General features: G+C 47.9%; 1 pseudogene; it reads right to left on the reverse strand.

The window, feature by feature from the left end:
* Positions 1-6,548: 6,548 nt before the first annotated feature.
* Positions 6,549-8,596, reverse strand: LOC148118235 (transcriptional repressor p66 alpha pseudogene; annotated as a pseudogene).
* Positions 8,597-12,395: the final 3,799 nt, after the last annotated feature.

Below are 12,395 nucleotides of genomic sequence, written 5' to 3' on the forward strand. Positions count from 1 at the left end.
GTTAGAGCAAAGAGTAGGGGAGTATTCTGGGAAATAGGAAGCTCCCTCCGTTGTTCTGCCCAGACCACCGGAGAGGCAAGACGTAAGCTGCCCTGCTGAGAAAGGTACTGAGCCATGTGGCTAACATAGATAAAATAATGGGCTAACATAAGTTATAAGAGCTAATAAGTAGCCTGAGCTAATGGGCCAATCAGTTTATAACCTTATGGAGTTCTCTGTATGATTTTCTTTGGGGCTTGTTGGCTGTGGGATACCGGGCGGGAGAGATAACCCAATAAGCAGGCCCCTTCATGTTACATGGTTCTATGAGAAAGTCAACAAGATTCCTTTGAGTACCCTTCGGGTTAGTCCCTGCAGTGTTTGGTTATATAAAGAGGAAGTAGGACATCTCTTTATAATCTCCTTAGCTTGTTGCCATGTAATGAAAAACTCTTTCTTCAAAACTTTGTTATTGACGTGATCTTTTAAAATGAAATCCTGAGGCCTGCAACACGTTTCCAATCAATAATTGATCAATTTTTGCATTACCTTGTGCTAGAGGACCTGGCAAACCTGTATGGGATCGGATGTGTGTTATGTACATAGGACAAAGCCTATTCCTGATTATGTCTTGTACCTGAATAAACAATGAAATCAACTAAGTGTCATCTCATATAAATTCAGTGGTTTCAATATGCAAGATAACTCTTTCTGCATATTGTGAATCTGTAAATATATTAAGAGGTTCTTTGAAATCCTTTAGCACCATGAAAATGGCATATAGTTCTGCCTTCTGGACAGAATTACAATGGCTTTGTTCCACCTTACTCAATTCATCTGATTTATAACCAGCCTTCCCTGATTTATTAGCATCAGTATAAAATGTACGAGCTCCAGGTATTGGAGCATCACATACAATTCGAGGAAGAATCCAAGAAGTTCTCTTTATAAGGGGATAGTTGCTATTAATTTCTCCCAAAAAATTAGCACAAGCCCTTTGCCATGTGTCCCACGCTACCATCTCGCCAGCAAGAACGACGCGGGGCACTTAGGATCCTTCTGCAGTAAAGCTTTAATGCCCCTTGGGAGAGCGAGCATCAGCCAACATGGCGGAGACCCAGAATGAGGGGAACCCAGCCCTTATAAAGGAAACAGTCCTCGCTTCTGACGTGTCACTCTTGGATTGGTCCGCTGCCCATTAACCCAGATGATGCCTCGGGAGTAGGCAGGGACGCAGCGGGAGAGAGTTAACAAGCACATGCGCTGGGATTAAAGGCGTGTGCTACATCACCTTGAACTCACAGAGATCTGTCTCTGCCTCCCAGGCATTGGGATTAAAGGCGTGTACCGCCACACCTTGGGGTCACAGAGGTCAATCTCTACTTTTGTTCCTTGAAGCAATGGAGAATGTGGTCGCGGCCCTCCACATATCACCCTTTTTTTACTTCTTTGCAGAAAGGCAACTCCCTCAGAAGGCAAAGATAGAGGTCGCACTTCCCAGAGCGAAAAACATTACAATGGGCTTGCACGGAATCTGCCCCTAGGTTCATGACACCTGGAACCTATCCGGCCTGCCCTCTGCCATTTTTCTGGGAAAGGGAATATACGACAGGAAACCCTTATGCAGGACGACATATCTCTCAGAGAGGGCCATTCTCTGTGCGATGCTCTTCAGCTCGACAGCCTTCAGGGCTAGCTAAGCCAAGCACTCCACCCTGTGCAATGGACCATTGTCCTAGGTGTGCAGGAGCTGGTTGGCATAAACCTTACTGCTTCAGCATAGATAACCACACATCGGTAGAGGCCCCTGTTTCAGGGCAGCCAACGCTTGTGCAATAACCACTTTGTCCCTACGATTTTGGGATTTGAGTCAGCAGACCATCCAGAGGAGAAACACTCTTCCATAGCATAGGACTGTTCCAAAACATTTCCACCCCCACCCATTCTTTGAAGTAGGGGAAAGAAAGACACGACCCAGGACTGGAATCCTACGGCCAAGCTTAAAAATCATCTCTAGGACGGTATGAGGGGCCCCAGAATCTCATTAGTTGTAAAAAATCGAGGAAACACCGCCATCCTATGGCTGACTGGTAACAGCTTCGGGAAAGCTAAGAGTGTCCTCCATCGGTACTCTGTCATCCATCTGCAAAATGGCAGGAGGAACAGCAGCCAGGTCCTCAGGCGAATCCGTGTGTTGTGGATCACTCTTCACTGTTCGGGTCAATCACTCTGGCAGCCAGAATGGGCTTTCTTGATCCTGTGGGAAGACACAAACAGCTCCCCTGGATCTCAATAAAATGGGATCCGGGCCTTTCCATTCATTAGAAAGCATGTCTTTTCACTTCATCAAGTCTTTGGGCCACTGCGGATCCGAACAATGTTGTGTTGCAGCATTTTGGCCATTATCATCCAGATTTAAAAAATTTATGGTGAACAGAGCCATGGCGATGGCCACCCTTGGCGTCGTGGGCAGCTCTGTCAATATTCCCCCTTTCTGTTTAAGTAGATAAGATTTGAGTGTGCGATGCGCCCACTCTATGATACCTTGTCCCTGGGGGTTATAAGGCAGGCCTGTAATGTGGGTGACCTGCATCTGTGCACAGAATTGTTTAAACTTTTGAGAAGTATAGGCAGGCCCATTATCTGTTTTTAAAGATGTGGGCTTGCCCCAAGCATTCCATGTCTCAAGGCAATGTTGAATGACATAAGAGGTTTTTTCTCCTGTAAGTGGCATGGCATGAATAATGCCAGAGCATGTGTCAATTGACACATGCACATACTGAAGTTTTCCAAAGGCAGTGATATGAGTTACGTCCATCTGCCATATTTGCAAGGGCGTAATTCCTCTGGGGTTCACGCCAGTGTGTCTGATAGGAAGAAACCGGCAACAGCTGTGACATTGGGTTACAATGTCGCAAGCCTCTTTTCTGGTAAGTGAAAAACGTTTGCGCAGGGTTTCAGCTGTAACATGAAACTTATCATGAAAAGTTTTAGCGGTCTGCAATGGGGAGGCAAGAGCTACCGCAGCAAGCTGAGTAGCACAATCAGCCAGGTCATTGCCCAGACTCATTGGGCCTGGAAGCCCCGAATGTGTCCTTATGTGAGTGATAAAAAATGGAGCTCTCCTACTTAGTAAGCACTCCTGTATCCTCTGGAAGAGAACTGCCACTGTACTAGTAGGTTTTATAATTCCAGCAGCTTCTAATAATTTAACAGCGTTAACCACATAGGCAGAATCAGAAACAATATTAAGGGGACAAGGAAATCTTTGAAGAACCTCTAAAACCACCATGCATTCCACCACCTGGGGCGAGGTGGCAGAAAAGTTCTTTATGTATGTTTTAGAACCGACAACATAGGCTCTCGTATTCCTTGCCGGTATAGTGGCCTTGGGTTCCAGAGCCCGCCCGCCATCCAAGGGCTGTGCGCGGCCCTGGGCCTGCTCGCTGCACGGCTCCACGTGTCCTAGGCTAGGAAGTGGCAGCTCCACCCCCAGGCGCCCCCGCCTTCCCCGCGGGGCCAGCCCAGTCTTCCGCGGCTGTGGGCTGTGTTGGTGGGGGAGTGTGGTGGGAGCCGACACCCAGACCGAGGCCGGCAATATCTCAAGGTCTGCGCCAGATCTGCTGTGGCTCAAGGGGCCCATGGGAGAGGCGGCGAACAGGGCCGCTTCCTTACTAGCAAACTCTCAACACCTGTGCCATAGCAAAAGCGGCTGTAAACTCTCACAGATCCAGCCAACGACCCAATCATCCCAAAATCCAAGGGCCCTTCACATCCATCTCCCTGCAGAACCCAAAACACCAGACAAGCCAAGCGTATATACAGCAATCTTTCAGGAGGACTTGAGTTCTTAAAATGCTAAGCAGTTCTTAAAAACTTAAGTCGCACTATGTAGATGTAATACGGTACTGCCTGTTTATTGCCTCTAAACCTTAATTGCGCTTTTATTATGATAATTACGACCAGCCCTGCCTGAAGTCAGCATAGTTTAGCGTAGCCAAATGGAACCAGAGCCATTTAAGCCTCAGAGACCCTCACAGTTTTAGGTACATTGCAAGCCTTCTGCATGCCTGGCTGCTTGTGGCACCGCTCTCATTCTCGGTACTGCTGTGACATCCTCCAGGCCAGGCACCAACTGAGCTGGTGCAACGAGCCCCCCACCATAGCCACCGAGCAAAGCTCCGCTCCAGCCGCCCTCCAGCCATAGCTGCACCCATTCCGAGCCCAAATCGGTGTACGGAGCAAAGCGGAATTCAGAGAAGCAGGCTTGCTGCTCTGCAATCATTGAAAGGACCTCATTTAATCTTTTAGGGAATTTGGGCGCCGTTAGTCTCTCTGGCTGCTTCCTGCTGTATTGGGACGCTGCATTTTAGGGGTAAACACTACAACATTTCAGGAGGTCTCGGTGATTCAAACCACATAAATCCCAAGTACACCCTTAGGCTCTCCTTTTCTGTGGAGACGAAAACAGAACCTCTTTTCCAAAACAGCATATCCTTAGCAGTTTCTAAATTTAAATATCTTTCTCCTATCCAGTACACAAAAGACAACACACATAACATAACATAAAGCTTTTGACCTTGTAAATCAGCCTTCTCCCCCATTTTTACTTTCTTAGAATCACTGGGGGGTCCTTTTTAACTTATTTTCTTTTCTGTCTCCCCTATTCTTTACCGGAGGGTCATTTTTAACTTATCTGTGTGCGCGCACAACCTCCCACTGCTGCTCAGTTTCTGATATGCTCTCTGGACTTTAGAGCGTACCTCTCTGAGCATGCATGCCTGCAGTTCTGAATCCTCCTTGTGTCCAAGGGGTCTCCGGCGGTGCGAGTAGTTGTCAGGGTCCCCCGGCGTCCTGGGGTTTCGAGCACCAGTTGTCCCACGCTACCGTCTCGCCAGCAAGAACGACGCAGGGCACTTAGGATCCTTCTGCAGTAAAGCTTTAATGCCCCTTGGGAGAGCGAGCATCAGCCAACATGGCGAAGACCCAGAATGAGGGGAACCCAGCCCTTATAAAGGAAACAGTCCTCGCTTCTGACGTGTCACTCTTGGATTGGTCCGCTGCCCATTAACCCAGATGATGCCTCGGGAGTAGGCAGGGACGCAGCGGGAGAGAGTAAACAAGCACATGCGCTGGGATTAAAGGCGTGTGCTACATCACCTTGAACTCACAGAGATCTGTCTCTGCCTCCCAGGCATTGGGATTAAAGGCGTGTACCGCCACACCTTGGGGTCACAGAGGTCAATCTCTACTTTTGTTCCTTGAAGCAATGGAGAATGTGGTCGCGGCCCTCCACAGCCATGGTTCATTGTCTTCCCATACCTTTTTAATTTCATCAGAAGTGAAAAACACTATAATTTCTGCTGGGTCTGTACCTGCCAGTTAGTTCAGAGACCTTTTCTACATAAGTTTTTAATTTTTTACTTGGTTTGTGTGGTAAAAAGATCCATTCTAAATTAGCATCTTCCCACCGCATTAAAATTCCTGCAGGAGAAATTCTGGAAGGCAATATGACTAGAATACAACTAAGATTTGGATCCAACCTATCCACATGTGTCTCCTGTAATTTTTCCTCAACCATCATCAGTTCCTTTTCTGCTTCAGCTGTTAATTCTCTGGGACTATTCAAATCTTTGTTACCATCTAAGGTTTTATTTAAATGAATTATTAGATCAGGTGTTATCCCATCAGCCAGTCATAGACTGGAAATGTCTCCTAACAATCTTTGAAAGTCATTAAGAGTCCGTAACTGGTCTCCTCTAATTTGTGCCTTTTGTGTTCTAATTTTCTGTAATCCTATTCTGTAACCTAGGTAATTAACAGAATCTCCTCTTTGAATCTTTTCAGGAGCAATTTGTAATCCCCATTTAGGCAAAACTATCTTACTTCCTCAAACATTCTTTCTTTTTTTCTGTGGTTAAATGAGCCTTTATTAAGAGGAGGCAGGGGCGTGTCTGCAGAGGGTTGATGGTCTGCAGAACAAGGGTTTAAATTAAAGTCCCTAACTACTGTGTTGAAGGAAGCCAGGGCTGCTCGGGATTCGACAGCAACCAATCACTGTAGATTGCTGCAGGCCGCCCTGTGTGAGCTGCTTCTGCCCTTTCACCATGAAACCAATTTTTAAAGAGTAGGGGGTGGGAGAGGAAAGAAAATAAAACTAAAGTAGACCTGGCCTTTCAAAGACATCCCTGTGGACTGAGGAGACAGAGGTGAACCCACCCGGCTGACCCCAGGGTAGACAGGTCTGTTTGCGCCTACCTGGGTGCCTATTGGGCACCCTGAGATTGTGCCCTTCAAAATGAAGAGTGAAAGGAAAGAAATTTTAATAAAATAAAGCACAAAAATAACCCAGCAGCCAGCTCTGGTTCCAGCGGTGGGTCCAGCATCCCTCTGGAACCTCAGAGTCTCTGGGAAAGTCTGGGCTGTGATTTGTTCTAAGTGTGGAAGCCAGGGGCCGCAGCAAGCACACCATAGTGGCCACCACAAGGCTAAATAGCCAAGGCCTGAGCTGTCTCAGGCAACTTGTTAGGAGGGCAGTCTGTGTGTCCTAGACCAGGAGCCATGGAGAGCCGAGGGCCTGTCCTCAGCTGGGCTGGCCTCCCATTATTTCCATGTGGCTGATTGGGGAATGGAGTGTGGAGGGATCATGTCCAGGAGGTATTCTCGCCAACGGTCTACAGCTGAAGAGGTCTTGTGCATTGCCAAACTCAGGCTGACAAAGGCAAGGGTCCCACCTGTGCTCAGGGGTGTCTTTTTCCAGTTGGAGGTGGTGCCCTTGCTGGTGCCCACAGCTCTCTAGGAATGTCTGCCAGTCCCGCTTACCAGGGCCGTAGCTGAGGCCGCATTTTGCAGTTTGGGTCACTGGCTGAATGTGTGCAGAACACCACGAGGTGTTGTGGCTGAGCCCCGGGACAGTTGGCTGGAAGCCTGTAGCACAGCCCCGTTACTCCAGTCACGGGCCTCTCCTGAGCGGAGCGCCAATTTACGTCGGGGCTTTATGACCTGCTTCAGAGTGGGATGTGGGGCTGCAGCCTCAGCCTTGGTGCTGGCGGTACCCACACCCTGCTGCAGCAGCCGCTCCTCCATTTCCTGTTCTTGCTGCAGTGCCTTCACGAAGGCAGCCTTCAGCCGACTGGTGTGCTCCACCTTGAGTGCCTTTTTTTGGTTGGATGTCATGCAAGTCTCACACATAACGGCTCCACCCTTCTCCCGCCAGCGGCATATGAAGTCCGTCTTGCACTGAACACACATGTAGGGCTCCCGGGATAACATAGCAGAAGCTGTGCTGGCAGAGATCCTTCCCGCTTGCGTCTCCAGCAAATTCTGCACCACCTCCTCCAGACCAACCAGGTAGATGAAATCGTTGTTGGCAGCGCTGGGCAGGAAGTTCATTTCTGGAGCAGGGGGCTTGGGAGGTGGAATCTCAAGCAGGGTCTTCTCCAGCTGCTTGCTTAGTGCTAGCTTGGCAGCAGCCTGTCGGCTGGCTGGAAACTCCACAGATGCAACCACAGAGGCCACACTGCTTGGGGTGGAGCTGACCTGAGCAGAGGCAACCGTTGTCCCCTTCAGTGAGGCTGCACTGGGCTGAGGGATGTTGACAAGCAGACTGGTATTAGAGACATTGGCAACACGGATAAGTCCCTGCTGGATGATCCTCTGTCCCTGAATCTGCATGCTGGGCACTGAGGCGCGGGGGGCTAGGAGGAGGGGTGGTGGCCCTGTGGAGGGGTGCTGTCTGACCTTGTGAATCTGGGCCCCCCTGACAAGTGGTGGCATGACTACTTGGGAACTGGCCTGTGGTCCCAGCTTGGCAGACACCTGTTGCCCACCCCGGACCAGTGGCGGTGGGATGCTGCTGCCGGGCATTCGAGCAGAAGAGGTCTGAAGTGATGTCTTGCCAGCAGGAATGTTCTGAGTACCCCGGACGAGTGGGGAAGGGGTGGTCACGGAGCTCCCTGAGGAAGCTGCAGGCTTCTGCGCTATGGCTTCCTTTTGTATTTGACTCTGACGTAGCTTCTTCAACAGAACCAGCTTTGCTTCCTCCAGCCTCAAGTCCTCCTTCAGCTGCTTGATCATCCCCTCTCGGTCTTCTGGGCTGCTTTTCAGGAGCGCCTCAGTGCTGGTATCCTTCAAGGATGCTGTGGTCAACCCATTCACCCTTTGGCTTGATGGCTGCTCACTGTCAGAGAGCACGATCACATCAGGAGGGAGGTCTCTTCTCAGACTTAATGTCACTGTGTGAGGTGCGCATGTCCACAGGCCCATCTCCTACCAGCCCTTCGCCTGATCCTGTGGCTGTGGTCTCTGTTGTCCTCAGCAACCCCTGGGCCGGGCCTACACCTGGCTCAGGCATCACCCTGGTGTCTCCGTCCACAGTCAGCTCTGATGGTGCTCTCTCCATTTTCATTTTCTTGCTCTCCACATCATCCTCCGTTAGGTCAGGGTCAAGGGCTCGCTTCTGACTGCAGGTTCAACATGCTTCTTCACTCATTCTGGCCTCAGGGTCCGGGGTGCTGGTCCTACTATGCGGCTATGGCCACAGCTCTGTCAAAAGGCAACTTGTGTGGATGTGCTGGCTCAATGTGCAGGCCAACCGGGCCATGCTCCGACCGGGTCCGGGGGCAGCGCACGTGTCCACGGGGGGGGGGGTGGCGCACCAGCCACGCGTGCTCCCTGTGCCTGATGGGCCACCCTGGCCCGCTGTGCTTGCTCCACCACTCCCCCGCCCGCGCCACCGGCCAGATCTCAGACATTCTTTCTAAAGTATCTATGTTTGAATCGGATAGCAAAATGTCAACCATGTAATGGAAAATTATAGACTTAGGGAATTGCTTACATATCATTTCCAATGGCTGACTAACAAAGTATTGACACATGCTGGGGCTGTTGTGCATTCCCTGTGGGAAGATAGTCCACTGGTATCTCCTAGTAGGCTGAGAGTTATTATAAGTAGCCACTGTGAAGGCAAATTTTTCTCTATCTTTTTCTTGTAAATGTATAGTGAAGAAGCAATCCTTCAAGTCAATAACTATAAGAAGCCATCCTTTTGGCAAAAGAGAAGGCAGAGGAATCCCCGACTGTAGAGGGCCCATAGGTTGTATTCCCTTGTTGACAGCCCTTATATCTGTCAACATTCTGCCAGATTTCTTTTTTTACAGCAAACACAAGAGAATTCCAAGGGCTAGTTGACTCCTCAATATGTTGAGCGTCTAATTGTTTCTGTACCAATTGTTCCAAAGCCTGCAATTTATCTTCAGCTAGAGGCCATTGCTTAATCCATATTGGCTTCTCAGTTAGCCATTTTAAAGGTAGGCCTGTTGGTACCTCTAAAGGTTTTTTTAGTTGCTTTATGTTCTTGTACAGCCTGAATGGCTGGTGACTTTCGTACATAATACCTTACTATATACTTCCCAGAATTATGAGTTCCTGGGACTGCAGGAATGTTAATCTGAGTATTCCATTGCTGTAGCAGGTCATGGCTGCATAAATTTATTGCAATATCAGCTACATATGGCCTTAGCTTTCCCCTTTGACCTCTGGTCCAATACAGTTGTCTTGTGCTTTGTTTAACTTGAGATATGATTCCAATTCCTAGTAATTGAACATCTGCCTCTTGAAGAGGCCAATTTGATGCCAAGATTCTGGAGTGATGATACTCACATCTGCTCCTGTGTCTATCAAGTCAACAATCACAATTTCATGTATACATACTCTCAGCTTTGGTCTCTGATCATTTATAGAAGTTTAACAAAATATATATTTCTTATTCCCTATTTGAATTTCTGACTTACCCTCTAAATTTGAGCCATAATTTAGAACCTTATGATCTTGTACAGAAGCTTCTAGATTTTTTAAATTTCCTGGTGCGACATGTCCTTCATGGTTACTAGGAAAGACTGGACCTCTTTGGGCTTGGGGGCCTGTGAGAGGCCCCTCAAGGAGTTTCCCAATGATTTCAGGTTGCCTTGTCTGTCTGTTGTTGATCTGCATTCATTGGTCCTATGAAATCCTTTACCACACCTCCTGCATATATCTGAAGGCCGAGGTTTCTTATTCCTGCCATTCCCAGATGAAGAGTTATTCCTAGAAATTCCATGCCTGCAATTTCTTCTTAGGTGTCCTAATTTACCAAAAGTAAAACATTTGGCAGGTTGATGTCCCCTCATTGCTTTGGAAATCACTTCTCCTACTCAAGATTCATCATCGTAATTAAAGGTCTGAAAATTCATGGTATGCTGGATCCATTCATACATAGGTGCTGATCTAGACCTTAAAAGCCCAATTATCTTTTTATAAATAAATAAATAAATAAATAAATAAATAAATAGATTTAAAAAAAAGCCCAAGTATCTTTTTGTAGTCTAATTTTGCATTATCAAAGGCCAGTGATTTAAGAAATAGTCATCTAGCTTCTGGGTCTGTTACTCCTGTGTTCAGAGTCTTAATTTATCTTTGCAAGAAGTCATTATAGGGTTCTCCCTGACCCTGTCTAACCCTGGTATGTTACTCAACCTTTCTCTCTTGTAGGGAGCCACCAGGATGTGGCCTTGGCCAGATAGTGCCAGCAGTCCTACAACCTGGAGGTATACATATCCTTTGATGTTGCCGCCTTAGGCCGGTTTGCTCGGAACCTTGTTTTGCATTTCAATAGACTCGGTCTCCTGACCTGCCCTGTGGCCTTGGGCCCTAGCAGAATGGCATCAACCAATCAGCGTTCGAGCCTCTCACCCTAGAAAAGCGGCTGTCTTTGGATTTTTCGCTCTCTCTCGTCATCCCTGTTCCCCATTCCCCCTTTCAATCAAGGAGCTCTAATAAATTGTGATTGAGAAGGATTCTTGATTTTGTGATCGTCCATTCCTGCTGGTCAGGAAGCGCGTCACATTTTGGTGCTGAAAACCGGGACGCCGGATTTGAACAAGCCAAGGAGGGAGCAGAATTCAGAACTCAACGCAAAGAGCGGTGACTGACGTCAGGAAATCCTCCAGATGTATGCTGATTGCTAAGGCTGGTCCAGAGTGGTAATGTTTGCATTTGTTCTTCTCTGTTGCTTTGGGTTGCGCTGTGATTAACCAGGTGGTGAGTGCCTTTGCTGCTGAGACTGCAGTTCTAGTCAAAAGTAAAACTAAGTCCGCAGTAGATCAAGCGGCATTTTTCTAAAAGGACTTCCTTGTAAGTAAAAAGGAGGTTTTTTTCTTTAGCCCAGGGGGTAAGTGCGCATCATGGGCAATTCTTATGGAGCCAGCTCGAACCCCAGGGAGATTTATCGCTCAATCCAGGCATTTTTGTGACAGCGTGATTTAAAGATCTCTTCTAGCACTGTCGCTAACATCGTAAAAGACATTGTTGATGTCTCACCTTGGTTTGCAGCTTCAGGTGACCTAACTTTGCCATCTTGGAATAAGCTAGGCAGGGATTTGGAATAAGCAGAAGGAAATATTGGGAGAGGCACACTTCCTTTTTGGAGGATGGTGCGGGACTGCTTGAAGGAAGAACGTAATATAGAGATATTAAAACAGGGTCACAAGGCATTACAGAAACATCAGGACAGCTTTTCAGAATCAGATCAGAAGGAGGAACAAGAGTGTAGGCCTAGAAAGAAAAAGGAAAAATTAAAAGATAAGGATCCGGAAATAAAAAAAGGAGAAAAGGGGAAGAGAAGCCCCATAGCTTTAGTAGTGAAAGAATTTGTAGATTTAGATTTATCAGAGGAGGAAGAACAACTAGAGGAAGCGGCTGCTAAATCTGAGAAAGAGCAGCAAGGTAGCCGAAGGCGGGGCGATGTTGATGTGTTTACTACAAAGGGCAGAAGAGACGAGGCGCCAGTACCTTCTGCCCCTCCCCCATCCGCCCCTCCACCCATGTACCAGCAGGTAGCTACAGAAGGCCACAGCTTCATAGGAAGGCAAACTTGGTCGCAACTGGCTGCTGCCTTTCCTGTTTTTGAGGAGCCACAGAATTATAATAGGTGGTATGAACCAATCCCATACAGACAGCTGAAGGACTTGGTTGAAGCTGCGAGAAATTATGGAGCAAATGCCAGTTATACAATCGCATTATTGAGAAGGATTGTTACAGTAGCGCTGACTCCTACAGACTGGCAGGAGATTGCAAGAGCAGCTCTTCCAGCAGGGCAGTTCCTGGATTTTAAATCTATAGTCCAGGACAAGGCTTAGATCCAAGAGCGCATTAACATACAAGGCGGCCACCCAGAGTGGACGGCTGATATGCTTCTTGGACAGGGGGCATTTGCTGGAAATCAGAATCATTATCCTTGGGAGGTTTATAGGCAGGTTAGTGAGATTCATTATAGAGCATGGAAATCACTCCCTAATAAAGGTGAAACAGCTGGTAACTTAACCAAGATTATTCAAGGTGCTGCAGAACCATTCTCTGATTATGTGGCTAGAATGACAGAG

The sequence above is a fragment of the Myodes glareolus genome, chromosome 24, assembly GCF_982192425.1.
Source record: "Myodes glareolus chromosome 24, mMyoGla1.1, whole genome shotgun sequence".
NCBI classification, from domain to species: domain Eukaryota; kingdom Metazoa; phylum Chordata; class Mammalia; order Rodentia; family Cricetidae; genus Myodes; species Myodes glareolus.